The 14,911-nt window shown below is 44.4% G+C and overlaps 1 pseudogene; it reads right to left on the bottom strand.

Annotated features, from left to right (window-relative positions):
- Positions 1 to 11,200: 11,200 nt before the first annotated feature.
- Positions 11,201 to 14,285, bottom strand: LOC136470595 (uncharacterized; annotated as a pseudogene).
- Between the last annotated feature and the right edge of the window lie 626 nt (positions 14,286 to 14,911).

The following is a 14,911-nucleotide window of genomic DNA, read 5'->3' as shown; positions in this document are numbered from 1 at the left end:
GCTGGACGGCGATGTGATGTGCATCGTGCTCTTCGCTCTCCTTTAGGAGGGTGGCCTTCACCTCACCGAGCTCCTTCTCTAGGTAGCGGCGTCTCATCACATCGCCTCTTTGAGAAACATGCATATGCCACCTCTAGCTGCTCCCTTGAGGGATGCACTGAATGACGGTTCACCCCATTCGATGGGCCAAAAACCACCATAGGTAAGGAGGGATACGGAGCTAAAAACGCTCCCACGAGCCATTCAGTCTAGGAGTTCGAAGGTTGGCCCACTGATGGGTTCACAACCGCTCTAGGGCACCTTTAGAGTGAGGGGTGGAAAGGGATGGGCCCGCTAGCAGCCAGTACTCAGGCGCACGAGAGCCACAGGCATTCTGGCCCACGTTCGAGTCTTGGCGGGTTCATAGTCCATGGTTTTTCCTCAAAGAAAGGCAATGAGCCCTTGTAACTGGTCGAACGAACCCAAAAACTATATGGATTGACCACCAAGAATCTAGAGTCGGTCACCAGCTGACCCATGCTGGACCCCCATAGATGGGAAGCTAGGGCCCCACTCAGACTAGCCCATTAACAACTCACTGAGCACCATGATTCTTCCATCAAAGAAAACATGACACGGCTCAGCCCCTATGTTTTATAAAAAAATGCTTGAGGGAGGATGATCATAAGACGAGCTGACCCCTCAACCAGACCCCTGCTACGCACGGGGGCTCGAGGAAAGTTGGACTTATAAGGAGACCAAATACGCAATCGCATGACAATGGCGGATCTATCAGATCCTAGGGAGGAATCGGAATCAAAGAGAAATCTTTTCTAGACCCCCGAATCACATAGCTACATGTTCTCAAGGAGTCCGATCATGATAGAAGGGAATTGCAACCATACCAATACACCCCGTAGGCTACAAAGGGAGACCGAGGCCCTCAGAGTCCTCCAGCCAGAAAAAAGCCTACAAAGGAGTATTCTACTCCTCCGCAGGCTCGAGGGCTATTGTCGGATATCGATATTAGGGATACCCAGAGAAAGGAAGTTAACGGCCACAAACATTAATTCACTTGGATGGTCCAAGACATATTCAAGGTCTCGCCTAACCCCTCAGGCACGGGCTCCATCTCGCTCGACCCCGAGGGTGTGGGCTCCGTCTCATTAGAACCCTCGAGAGCAGGTTCCGTCTCGCCCGACGAAGGTATATACCACCTCCAACCAATACGAGTCTAAGAGTATGACCCCAGAGTCAAACTTCTGACACCGAGAGGGAAGCAGGCATGTGTTGACGTGGCCCATGGCCACGATGGACCATACCTGGGGGCTCATGTTGCGAACAGTGCCGAGCGTGCCAGCGCTGTGCTGCCTAATCCCCGTATGGTTTCTGTTAGGAGTATCGATTAACCACGCCGTCCACTGGAATGGAGTGGAGTGCCATGACCGACTGATGACGCTCACATATAGCGCCAGTGACGAATAGGGCCGCAATATGGAGCCATCCCCATCATCATCTATAGAATCATTGGGACCCACATAAAGGAGATGAAGGACACAGTGACCTTGGAGGCCTTCTTCTCCCTCACATTTCTTCTTTTCTCTCTCTGTAACATATGTCTTCCCCTTCACCTATAAAAAGGGAAGCAGGACGCCCTATGAAGGGAGGAAGCAGGAGCAGATGACTGAACGAGCTCAACAAGACTCAACTCCATTCGATCTTTTTACCAGAGACTTGAGACCTTGTCTCTCTCTCATTTATAACCCATACTACAAACTAATATCGGTAACACGAGTAGCAGCAAACTGAACATAGAGACATTCCATCCTAACCCATATAAATACATGTGTACTCCAAACAAACACACCGTCTAGGGTCAGGCAGATACCAATTTCAATCCGAAACACCGACGCTCGGTTCTGGCCAACAGCTCTGTCCACCAGGCACTTGGCGGTGCCCCCCAACAGCTCCATTTGAGTCTTCGCTAGGCCATCGCCCCAGCCCTTGGGCGTCCATGCGCCGCCGGCCATCGTCGTTGGCATCCATGAGCATCCCAGCGAGGCCGCTGCAGCCATCTATGTGGCCCGCCACCATCTGCACGTCGAGAATAAGGAGGAAGAAGCTAAAATCTGATTTGTGAAGACGAGGCCGATTTAATATTGGGGAAGTTCGATTTGGAACAGGCGTCAACCGGAGAAGTGGTCATTGCTGCCGGTCGTGCTCTTGGCTTGCAGCGCCCATGCCTGGCGTGCGCACCAGTGGCTGAGGAACGAAAGCGGAGGCGGCTGGGGAAGAAGTACCATCGGCGGAGGAACGAAAGCGAAGGAACGCCTTGGCCTCCTCGTATAGGTCCCTGCTCTTTATCCGCTCCTGTCGGTCAGCTAGGGAAGAAGTACCATCGGCGGAGGCTGGGGAAGAAGTAGCGTGGACTGTTAGGCCTCTAGATTTTTTATGTGATGGTGGGCCCCATATATTGGTCCATATACGACATGTTCGCTGGTTGATTTCTAGGCTAGTTTGAGCTGGCTGGTGCTAGTTTGTTGTGAGAGGAAAACACTGTTGGCTGGTTGAATAAGCCTGGCTAAAACCAACCAGCGAACAAGGTGATAGACTACTACATTGTGCGCTAAGGATGGCCGCCATTGTATCTCCATGTATATGGCTCAATGCGCGTGAAATTTTTGTATTTTGGTCTCTTTTGAAAACAATTTTTAGAAAAATACCTACACCAAAATATTTTCTGAAAATAGACCATTTTTAGGCGTCTTAACACATGACGCTAAGATATGAGGCTCGGCGTCGAGTGATACGACGCTGAGGTATTGCCACGTCACGGATGACCAGGGTCGTCGGCGACACGGTGGCACGTGGGGTCCTAGACGTCGGCGTCGTGGCAGCCAATGCCAAGGGCCCAACCTCGGCGTGGTTGGATAGCGTGCCGAGCTATTAGCACCATCCGAAGCGTGGCCTAGGTGGCCCAACAACGCATGGTGGCCCAGTAGCTCGGTGTTGGGTCACTTAACGCCGAGCCTCCAGACCTCGGCGTGGCCCGACTCAACGATGAGGTCTGGTCCCTTGAGGCCGAGGCCCCCTTCTACTTCTTCCCTTCCCTCCTCCTTTCCCCCATGGCTCCCAAATTCTGAAGACCGCCGGCTCTCAAATCCCCCATGGCCCCCACGAAACTCTAACCCCCAAATACGACTCTAGGTGCCCGGATCTTGTCTCCCGAAGCTTCCTCAAGGTAATGGTCCCTCCCCTCCTCCAATCTATCTGCGTAGATGTGCTTGCATTGTCTCTAATCATGTGGAATCATGGGTGTATAGTGTTTTGGTATATTTGTGTTTGCATTTGCAAAATATATGGCTTAGAATGATTGAGTGCATTGTTGTTTAACTGTTTTATGTGCTAAACATGTTTGGTTAGTTTGGTTTCTAGTTATTTTGGTCATTAGGGTTCTTTGTTTATTTTAGGTGTCATTAGGGTTAGTTATTTGTTGGTCATTAGGGTTAGTATGTATTTTATTTATTTGTTGGCCATTACATTTCAATTTTTTATGACCAAGGCGTTTTGCCAAGGTACTCCTCTTTCCCCTCTTTCATTTCATCCATTTAGATTCGTTTGTTTTTGAACTTGGCATTATAGGTTTGGTTCATATTCATGTCATTCGTGCAATGTATGGTGGTTCAAATGATTGAATGACCCAAATGTATGGTTGTTGCTGTTGTTGTTGTTCTATATGTTATGGTTTATAATCATTGAGTTAAATTTTGTGTTTGTTGGGATTCAAATTTGCTTAGGGTTTGTAATGAAAAGCTTATTTGGGAGGTATGGTGATTTAGTGTTAGTAGCTTTACATTCGTTGCAAGGTACTTTGGATTGATTTTTTTTCTACGTAATGTTAGGATGCCAAGGTGTGGTAAAGCTCGTATTCTAAGGTAATCCCAATGTTTATTCATTATCTATGCAACAAATAGAAAACCCTAGGTTTAGGTTTGGTTCTCCGTTAATATGACTAAATTCTTTCAATTGTAGCTAAGGTCGCCAGAGGGCAAATCCCTACGACCTAAAGCCTCTCCCTGAAGGTGTTCCTCGACCAATGTGCTTTTGTGGTGATCCTTGCAAGGTAGATATCTCTGAAGATGAGGAAACATATAGATAGAGGTACTGGATGTGTCCTAATTATGCATGGGAATCTACAAAGCAACAGCGCCGTGCATCGTTTGTGAGGAATTTTTATTGTGTGTTAATTAATTTTCTTATGATATTAAGTATTGCTTATTTATTTGTTTTGTAACAATTTGTTTTTCTTGCAGACCGTTCCACCACTGTGTGACTTTGAGTAGTGGATTGACACTGAGATTAAGGAGTCGGACAAGCAGCACCTAGAAGGACTGAAGGAGTGGGGTGCAGAGGTTAAGGAGAGGTTTGAGTAGAGACGCAGACTGGAGGCTATAGAAAAGGAGCATAAGGAAGAGGAGGAAAGGAGGCGTGTTGCTGTGTATAGGGCGGAGAGGGAGAAGAAGCTTTAGCGTGTGCGCCGAGCGAAGGCAGCGATGGAGGAGAATCCCGATGCCCAGAGGAAAGGAAAGTGGCCTCGTTGCACTCAGTAGGTATTTGGTTTATTCACGAGCGATGTTGTGTAGCCCTGGACTTTTTTTTACTATGTTGTAATGCACTCTGCTTTTATTTTAGATGAACTTATTCCCTGGACTTTTTTTATGTTGTAATGCACTATGCTTTTATTTCAGATGGTCTTATGCCCTGTACTTTGTTAACTATCCTAAGACTGTAGTGCTACTGTTTGTATCACTAAAAAGGCTACTTGTGCTGTTGCAGTCACTGAAAGGGCTACAAGTACTGTTGCAGTCAATGAAAAGTCTATTTGAAAACTCACTGAAAAGCCTAGATTTGTTTATTGTTGTATCCATATACGCAGTGAATTAATATCAGAGTGATGTACTGTATTTAGATGAAGTGACAAAACACAAGTGTAGCCTTTTCAGATGAAATGACCGGTCATGGTTGTAGGCTTTTCAGATGAAGCATCTAGCCTTTGCAGATTCAATAAATGAGTACGCACACAAGTTTTTTGTCAAGTAGCATTCATGGTGAACCTACCTTCATCTCTATATATAGTGGTCCATGTCTTGCTCCACATCCACACAACTTGTTTTCTGGTTTAGTTTTAGGAAATGTCGAGTAGAGGTTCCTCGAGTGGAAAGGGTTTCAGCAGAGGGAGAGGAAAGGGGGTGAGGAAGGGACCTTTGATTGTGTGGGAGGGTTCTCTGGGTCCTGATTCTTTTGAAGAACCAATAGAGGAATTTCCTTTGGAGAGGAAGAGTGACTTCACCCGTGAGAGACCTCTTAGATCATACGACAAGCACATTGAAGATTGGCCAAAATGCCACCACGGTTTGGATTGCGTTGTGCAGATATACAACGACTGTGATGGTGGAGGCCGTCGTTTCTTCAGATGCCCGCGAGGATTTGTATTTCCTTTGAACTCTCTCCTTTTTTAGATTTGCATTTGGTTTCTAGTAGTACTTAATGGTAGATGGGTTTTCAGGATTCAAGCTGTCCAGATAACTGTGGCTTCACTAGATGGGTCGACCCTCCTCCTATCTATCCCTATCAATAGTACATCACATATCTATAGGGACGCATCTTTGACCTAGAGTATGACCCTAGAAGTGGTAACAGGGACAAGTCGGACGACGACAATAGCAGTCCATAGAGACCTCGCATGCTTCTTCCTCGAAACTAACCAAGAATTCAACTTGTAGAAGGTGAATGAGGCAATAGCAGTCACAGGCAGACCACGACAACCTCTTAGAAGACTGTTGAACATCTCTGCCATGTTACTAGTCATGAAGCCCCATCTCCAACCACCGGTGTCATATGCAAGTGACCACTTATCCTTCGACGCCATCAACTCGCTCAAGAATTGCCTGCCATCAACATTTGTGGCTAACTTCAGAGCTTCTAACTTGTCTTTGAATAATTGAACCTCTTGCTGCCTGCAAACCTCCTCAAATAATTTGAAGTTGTCCTTTGTGTGATCACGCCTTATAAGATTCTGAGCAAGGTGTCTGGTGCACCATCGGTGATGTATTTGGCCGTAACCAGGAATCTCTTGTTCTACGACATTCAGAATGCCAGCATGCCTATCGGATATCACACAAACATCACGTCCCAGACCAATTACCACTTGTCTTACTAGCCTGAGAAACCAACGCCAACTATCCGTGTCCTCCTTCTGAACAATCACAAAGGCCAATGGCACAAGCTAGTCTTCTGCATCTGTCCCAATACAAATAAGCATTGTGCCTTCAAATTTCCCTGTAAGAAAGGTTCCGTCAATTGAGACAACGGGCCTGCAATGCTTGAATGCTTCGATGCTCTGCCCAAATGCCCAAAATGCCCTTCCAAATACCTGGCTACCATTCCATGTTTCACCCTCTTTAGGTAAATACTCAAAGTGCATCCTAGGATTTACAGCCCTCATTGCGTTCAACATTACAAGGAGGCGCTCATAAGCTTCTTCCCAATTTCCAAACATTATTTCCAGTGCACGCTGCTTTGCCCTCCATGCTTTCCCATACTTGACATAGTAATTATACCATTGGAAGATGATCTCAACCAACGCAGACACCATAATGGTTGGCATATGCTTCACCACGGGGCATAACTGCCTTGCAATGAACCTAGAATTAAGCTACAGATGGTTCTCTTCTGCCTCAGCAGTGGCACAAACATGTGGTTGCTTCACTGAGGTAATCTTCCATTTGCCTGCCTTCGTCTTCCTAGCACATACTCTCCAACCACATTGTTGTTCTTCACAAGCAACAGTGTATCTCTTCTCCTTGAATGAATTGATGACCCTAAAAGGTCGGTTGTGTATAATGGAGTACTCTTGCAACCATGATTTCAATTCATCCATGGTAGCAAACAATATGCCCTTCCATATGATGAGGGAACCGCTAACATCAGGCATAGTTGTATCACTTGGCCTACCATTAGCTACTGCCCTATGACCATGGCTAAGGTCCTTAAAATCACCAACTAGTGGATCTCTCCAAGGCAAGACCCTAGACAATATCTCTATTTTCCTAAAATTGAGACGACCAACAGGGCGATCGTCATTAGAGTCTTCGGCTATCTCCTCTACGAAGGATTCATCATCTCCAGCTATCTCTATGTCAAAACGGTTCGTAGCCCTAGCATCACCAAAGTCTTCTTCACCACTGAGATCATCTTCGTCGCTAAGCTCATCCTCAATAGAAAAGTCTCCGCTAGCGTCGTCCAAACCTTCTTCTGTATCACCAATTACATAATCATCATCCTCTTCATCACTATCATGATTGCCCTCACCATCGGCAACCGGATTCTCTTCCTCATCTCCACTGTAGCCTAGTTGTGTGACAAGTATTTCTTTTTCAGACAAAGGACCATAACCTATGTGAGCGGGGGAAGATGGCCATGCTTTGAAGTTATCATTTCCTAAGCCGGACTCCTTACTTACTACTAAATCCAAAGATCGCACTTCTGAGGCCAATACAACTGCCTTGTAATCATTCCATTCAGTCTCGCTTGTAATTTTGAGCAACCGCTTGATCCGAGGACCCTTCGATGACCCAACATCTATGACACCTTCAAACTGAACATGCACGTCTCCTTCATTCCAGCCTAACTTAACCTTCACTCGCTCCACTAACTGGGTCAAAGATGGTGTTTCAGAAAAAATCAACAACTCCTCACACATGTCCAGAAATTCCAAACTATCATCTCTTGTCCTAACAATACGGCCTCCATGATGCAACCTCACTAATTTATCCATCTACAGCCATCACACAACAAGTAGTGTCACATATCAATATATCATGCGAGTTTCAATTCAATAAGTAGAAACTAAAATATATCATTTCATCTTTTTCAACCTCAACAACATAATCATTTCTAGTCATACAAAATTGAAATGTAATGACCAACAAATAAATAAAATACAAACTAACCCTAATGACCAACAAATAACTAACCCTAATGACACCTACAATAAACAAAGAACCCTAATGACCAAAATAACTAGAAACCAAACTAACCTAACATGTTCAGCACATAAAATAGTTAAACAACAATGCACTCAATCATCCTAAGCCATACATTTTGCAAATGCAAACACAAATATACCAAAACACCATACACCCATGATTCCACATAATTAGGGACAATGTAAGCACATCTACGCGGATAGAATGGAGGAGGGGAGGGACCATTACCTCGAGGAAGCTTCGGGAGCCAAGATCGTGGCACCTAGGGTCGATTTTGGAGCCTAGGGTTTGGTGACGGCGCGGGGGAGAAGAGAAAGAGAGGAGGCCGGCGGTTTCAGAATGGAGGGAGGAAGAAGGGGGCCTCAGCGCGGCCTCAAGGGACCAGACTTCGGCGTTGAGTCGGGCCGCGCCGAGGTCTAGAGGCTCGGCGTTAAGTGACCCAACGCCGAGCTACTGGGCCACCGTACGTTGTTGGGCCGCCTGGGCCACGCTCCGGATGGTGCCAATAGCTCGGCGCGCTGTCCAGCCACGCCGAGGTTGGGCCCTTGGCGTTGGCTGCCACGACGCCGACGTCTAGGACCCCACGCGCCACCGTGTCGCCGACGACCCCAGTCGTCCGTGACGTGGCAATACCTCGGCGTCGTGTCACTCGACGCCGAGCCTCATATCTCGGTGTCATGTGCTAAGACGCCTAAAAATGGTCTATTTTCAGAAAATGTTTTGGCGTAGGTATTTTTCTAAAAATTGTTTTCAAAAGAGACCAAAATACAAAAATTTCACTTGATGCGCTGATCTGAAATTTGGCTGAAACTGACGGAAAAACACTGTTCAGGCTGAATTGTTGTGAGAGAAAAATACTGTTCCAACTGAAAAAAGAAGTCGAACAAGCCAAATACGGGGTAAGCCGAACAGGGCCACACGGAGTAGTATGTCCTGAATAAAAATTAGCTTTTAGAGTTATTCTAAGTTATTTTCTATAAATCTGATTAACTATATAAAACAATATCAATATTTATGATATTAAATAAGTATATATTATAGAAATATATTTAATATTTAATCTAATGATACTAAGTTTATGTCATGGGATATTATTTTTGCTGGTAACTATGGAAAAATATTTATTTTTGGAACAGATGTAGTAGCACCACACCATTCGTGTGCCCTTCATTTTGCTTTGTTCAACGACCTTTGGGCAAATAGAGTAATATAAGTTATAAAAAAGCCATATAGGCCCTTTATGCTAAACATTTTTTTCATCTAATTTGGGACATGGTAATAAATCATATAGTAGTACTGATAAGAGTAAGACCATGTTTGGATCACCTGACTAAAGCTTAGTCTGCCATTGGATAATAGGCTAAATGTGGACTAATTAAAGTTTTATTTTTTCTAATAAGTTCTGTTCATCAATTAGCCTCCATTAGTTTCTTCCATACTATGATCAGTCCATGTTTAGGCCTTCTATTTGGTATCTAAAACATGAACTAAACTTTACTTTAGTCCATCCAAACACCCCCTAAATTTGCAATAACTACTCAATGTTAAAAGACAATATCTATATTATGACAGAACAAAATAAACTCTTTTCCCCGTTCGCTGGTCCGAAATTTGGCTGAAACTGGCTGAAAAACACTGTTCCGGCTGAATTGTTGTGAGAGAAAAACACTGTTTCGGCTAAAAAAGAAGCTTAATAAGCCGAATATAAGGTAAGTCGAACAGAGCCTAAAAGCAAAATAAAACTAGTATGATTACCTAGAAGCGAACTCCAAGGACAGATGGTTTGCCATCCAACAAATTGATGTTCTCATTTTTATCGTTTCTCAACACCCAACAAATGCTTCTCAACAATATTCTAACATCTGAAATTCTAAAGCAAAAATAAAACTTCAAATATATTCAATGATATATCTAATGATACTAATTACTCCTCAGGGAGTAAGAATGACAATTAAAAAGCGAGTAAGAACGACAATTTAAAAGGAAAGGAGGGAGTATATTGCAGGGCTTCTCCAGTCCCACCTGATCTGCCGGTTTGAGGTGAGTTTATTTTTCATATTTTGAGGGCGATTCTGGCGTATTTTTAGAGTTTTATGATTTTAGGGTATTCTCTGATGTTTGTCTGATCAGTCTGGGGAATCTGTTTATTCAACTTTGACACAGTTGGAAAGGGATAGCTTGATGCTGGAATTTCAGTCTGCGAGGAATGGAAAACCACGGGATGACATTGAAAATGTAAGTGAGTGAAAGTACATATATATGCCCTAAAAGGATGCGGCAGTAGAGTGAAATGATGCGGCAGAACTTCTCCAATGATGCGGCAGTATTATCTTACATTAGCCACAGTTCTTTTCCATTTAACTATTCCGGTAGTTCCTGAACTTTTGCCTCAAATCAGTACAGTACGCTGTCACTGGGTTAACAATTAACATATTCCTTTTTTATATTCTTACCGTTAGTGTAGCCCCACAGGAGCAGCAGCCTTGCAGCCTGAGTGGGGCTGCCTTCACTTCAATCCGTCGGATTTTGCTGGAAGCAGAGCAGCAAGCCAGCAAGGGACACGCACAGGCACATGCTCCCTCTGCCGAGTGCCGAGCGGCCCCCCGCTGTGCATGCCAATTTCATGCACAAAAAAATGTTTGTCCGAAGCACGCGGGCAAACAGCACCTCACATCGTCACCCACAAAATTGGAGCAGATTCCTAGGGTTTGGAACGTTTATCAGCGGGTAAAAAATGGTCGGACCAGAAACCCGCGCATGCAAATCGTTTAACGGATTCATTTGGCTTCAGCGTTGGCAAATACAAAACAGCCGGCCTGTTCGGCTGGGGGCTGAAACGATGATCATAGATTATTACTACTGACTAGTTTAGTATGAGAGAAAAATACTATTAAAACTAAAAATTTACGATCGTTTACTGTCTAGCGAACATACTAAAATTCTACAGGGGCTGCTGGCTGCTGCGGCGGGGGCTTTTGCAGAAACGGGAGAGGGACCCCGTGACCATGCCCAGCCCTCTCCTTCGGAAGCAAAGCGCCTCGCCACGTCCCAATGGACGCTACACGGGCACGGTCCAAAGCCACCGGCGTAGCAGCATCCGAGCGCAGGGATGCGAGCGATGCCGATACGTGTCGCATGAGCGACGCAGCGAAACGTGCAAGCGTCCTGCGGCGTCAGTCTGCTGCAGCCTTCGCTGTGGTGTGGTCGGCCACCTGCTCCTCTCCGTTGAGTGAATGCTGGGTCACGCAGGATGACAGCACTGTCTGCCCCTTCCTCTGCATTGATTGAACGCCATGAACGCCCCGACGCCAGCAAACGGAGACAATACAGCCCACCAATGAATACAGACTCCGTTGGGCCCATAACTTCTGCAGCACCATTCCTTTGGAAATCAAGATCAACAAAACAAGAGCAAGACCACACTTGCTGCTGGGCCGCTGCCAATGCCATTCGTCTTTGAAGTATCAAAGACCATAACCATACTAACTTCGACAACCTCTTTACGTCCTTCCGTGTTGATAGAGAGAAGGATTGGCAAAGAAGAAAAAAAATCCCTACAACAGCTTCTTCAACTAGATCTATAAATATTACCATTCTGTATCCTTGATTTCTCGCTCGCCAAAGATACAGAACAGAGATGTCTCACCAAAGTGCCAAACAACAAATAGAGAAGTTAGAGGGTCAAAAGATAATAAGAGCTATTTAAAAAAAATGAGAATTTAGAGAGTGGTTCAAGAAAGACCGTGGGAGTCTGGGAGATGCTCTCATGAAACAAACTTTTACTTACCACAAACCGCTTTACTGATGGAAGATACAGTAGGACATCATTTACAAAGGTTTCAAAAGATGGTGGAAAACTTCGCTTGCTGGCTAAGCCATAAACATGAGGGCTAATGATGTAGGCATTTGACAGTCGGACACTGTCCAGGCTCAGGCTCGAGAACCCAACATCTCTGATGCTTTGTCCGGTTTTCCTGGTGAGGTGGCATCCGTCAGCAACAAATTGCTGCAAGGGATCAAGCGCGCCTTGAACAAATTGGAGCAACGTACCATCTGTGCCACGCACAGAAAGCAGCAGCTGAATCAGTAATGTGCGGCAATATAAATGTAGTAGAGAACGAAATGACAACACTTTGACGGTGCTTCTACGCTTTTGGAAAAGCTAATTAAGTACCACAAATATTTATTCCCAAAAAAATGCCACAAATATTGAAAAAGCGCTATTAGTAGCAGAGTGGTAAGAGAAGCTCTTTTGCTGGTTAATCTGGAGTACCTGGTGCGGCAACATGTTCAATGAACACATAGACACCATCGGGCTTTAAGACTCGCTTTATTTCTGCACAGAACCATGGCTCTTAGTTGTTAAAGGTACAAAATAGTAGGCATGATGGCATTCTGTTGCAAACAAATGGTGCAATGAAACAGAAGCACGCAGATGAAATACAAGAATTGACTAAAGTTACTACTACTACTATAAAGAATCAGGTATCAAGTGTATGTTAAGTTTGTAGAAAATAGCCACAACAAGGGATAATGTATTGCATTTTATCTGTATTTCCATATTGCCAAAACAAAAGTGAGCCTCTACATGTTGATGCGATTCGAATAAAGGAAATAGCCATCATTGTCCTGGCTAATGAAGCTTAATTATTACCTCTCAGTGCCATGTCGATGTTATTTACAGAGCACAATACCAGTGTGCCGATCACCGCATCCATCGAATTGTCTTCCGCTGGCAAGGCTTCAGCAACCTAAATAGAATTGTGCATCAAATGCAGTTGTTATATTTAACAGGAAAACAAAGTTAGATTTTCGCAAAAAAAAAAAAAAAGGAAAACAAAATTAGAATGTGAAAATGGACAACAACAATACCCCTCTTCTGAATGTGAAGCTTGATGACCGGAGTCCAGCAGACACTGCAGCTGTCCTTGCATAAGTCTCCATGTGCTTGTTAGGATCCACTCCAATTACATTAACCCCATCTTGACTTGCATAGTATTTGAAGTTAGGCCCTGTCCCAACACCAAGCTCCAGAATGCTCTTTCCTGCAGGCGACAGTTGAGAAAAGAGCTTTACTTTGTATCCTGCAATCCGCAATCTTCATCAAGTGAATGGTTTAGCCTGATTATGACTACGACATGGTTATTTAGTACTGATGCACTTTTGTTCTTTGAAATAGCAAACAGTAGAGTCACTTTTGATGGGCATTAACAAGTTTAAACAATAGCAGCATGACTGCACTGAGTGTCAATCTCCTTTCTTTTTAACAGATCTTAAATATGGCATCATTATTCCAGTACTCCTAATCAATCATTGGCAATTTGGCATTAACAAGCATCGAAAGTAACGTTCCACACTAAGTTGCATTATGTGCAGATATAGAAATAAGTATCTGACATTCAAACAGATATGTGGCAGATTAATAGTGGTATTATGTGCAGTCTGCACTAAACCCAGTGATCCTCCCAAGTTCCAACTGCTAATTATAATCTCCTAAGAGCTGGCAGGGTCGCAGGGATGCTTTGCAAACCTATTCTCATTGTCAGAACTCACAAGACTAACTGGTTAGCTTTGAGTACATGGTTCATTTATTTTGATTCAATTGGTAACTGGTAAAGCAGAATCATAACTAGAGACAAAGCTGCATACCTCTGCTTCGTATGACTTCATTCCCTGATCCATGGCCGAGGCATAGAACTCCTCATACTAGTCCGGCCTCGACGGGTGCACTCGCTGGAGCATCACCTGCCCAACCAAGGCCATGTTTAGATTGCAAAAAAATTGCAACTCGATAAATAGTAGCGCTTTCGTCTTATTTGGTAAATATTATCCAATCGTGGATCAACTAAGCTCAAAAGATTCATCTCGTGATTTTCAACTAAACTGTGCAATTAGTTATTTTTTTTACCTACATTTAATGCTCCATGCAAACGGCTAAAAATTGATGTGATGGAGAGAGAGTGAAAAAACTTGAAATTTGGAGGTGATCTAAACAAGGCCCAAGTAAACCAAAAGTGGTTAGGACGCGCGACTACTAGTACTAGACGTATAGAGAACGTAAACGAGGGGCCATAAGGAGCTCACGTCGGGGTCGATGGGCGGAGCGGCCGGAGAAGGAGGGGCGAGGAAGGGGAGGAGAGCCGCAGCCGAGGAGGCACCGATGACGTGGGCGAGAGTTCGGCCCCGGCGGCGTACAGAAGGCGAAGGCCGCCGCCGGCCGGCGCGGCGCACCGGTGGTAGCGCGACCAGGCAGAGCATGACGGCGTCACGGTTCCGCTTCCGTGCCAACTGTGTCTAGACGACCCATAAGCACCATGCTAGCATTAGAGCTAAGATCAGCCACCAACAGATTACCTATACGGAAAGCTAATTTTAGTTATCTGAGAGACACAACTTAAGTATGAGTATCCTCCCTCACGAAAACTTATTTATAGAAATAATTCTTTTTTTATTTTGTTGTTGGAGAAGTTTTACCTGTAACGCTACCGAAACGTTGAATGGGTCTGGTATTTTAGATGTTGTTGTTGGAGATAGTCTAATCTGGAGCACACGTTGTGTGCGTAACCCAATTCTGAAAGCGTATTTAGGTTAGGAAAAAGTCCACATTAACTTCCTCAAATTTTACAAAAGTTTATTTTTACTTTCTGAACTTTAAAACCGGGTAAACCACCTCCTAAACTTTTAAAATCATTCATTTTACCCCTGACCTATTATAAGCGGTTTTCAAAGACGGGTTTGTCTTGTTCTTTTTCATTTATTTCTTCTGAATCTTTGAAAATCATAGTAAATCACAAAAAAGTCATAAAAATAAAAAATATAATTTTATTTGACTCCACATTCATAGATCTATACAGTGAATATATAATGTGGTATGCTTTAGTATA

The sequence above is a fragment of the Miscanthus floridulus genome, chromosome 8 (genome assembly GCF_019320115.1).
Source record: "Miscanthus floridulus cultivar M001 chromosome 8, ASM1932011v1, whole genome shotgun sequence".
NCBI lineage: Eukaryota > Viridiplantae > Streptophyta > Magnoliopsida > Poales > Poaceae > Miscanthus > Miscanthus floridulus.
This window is presented reverse-complemented; position numbering and strand designations above follow the sequence as displayed.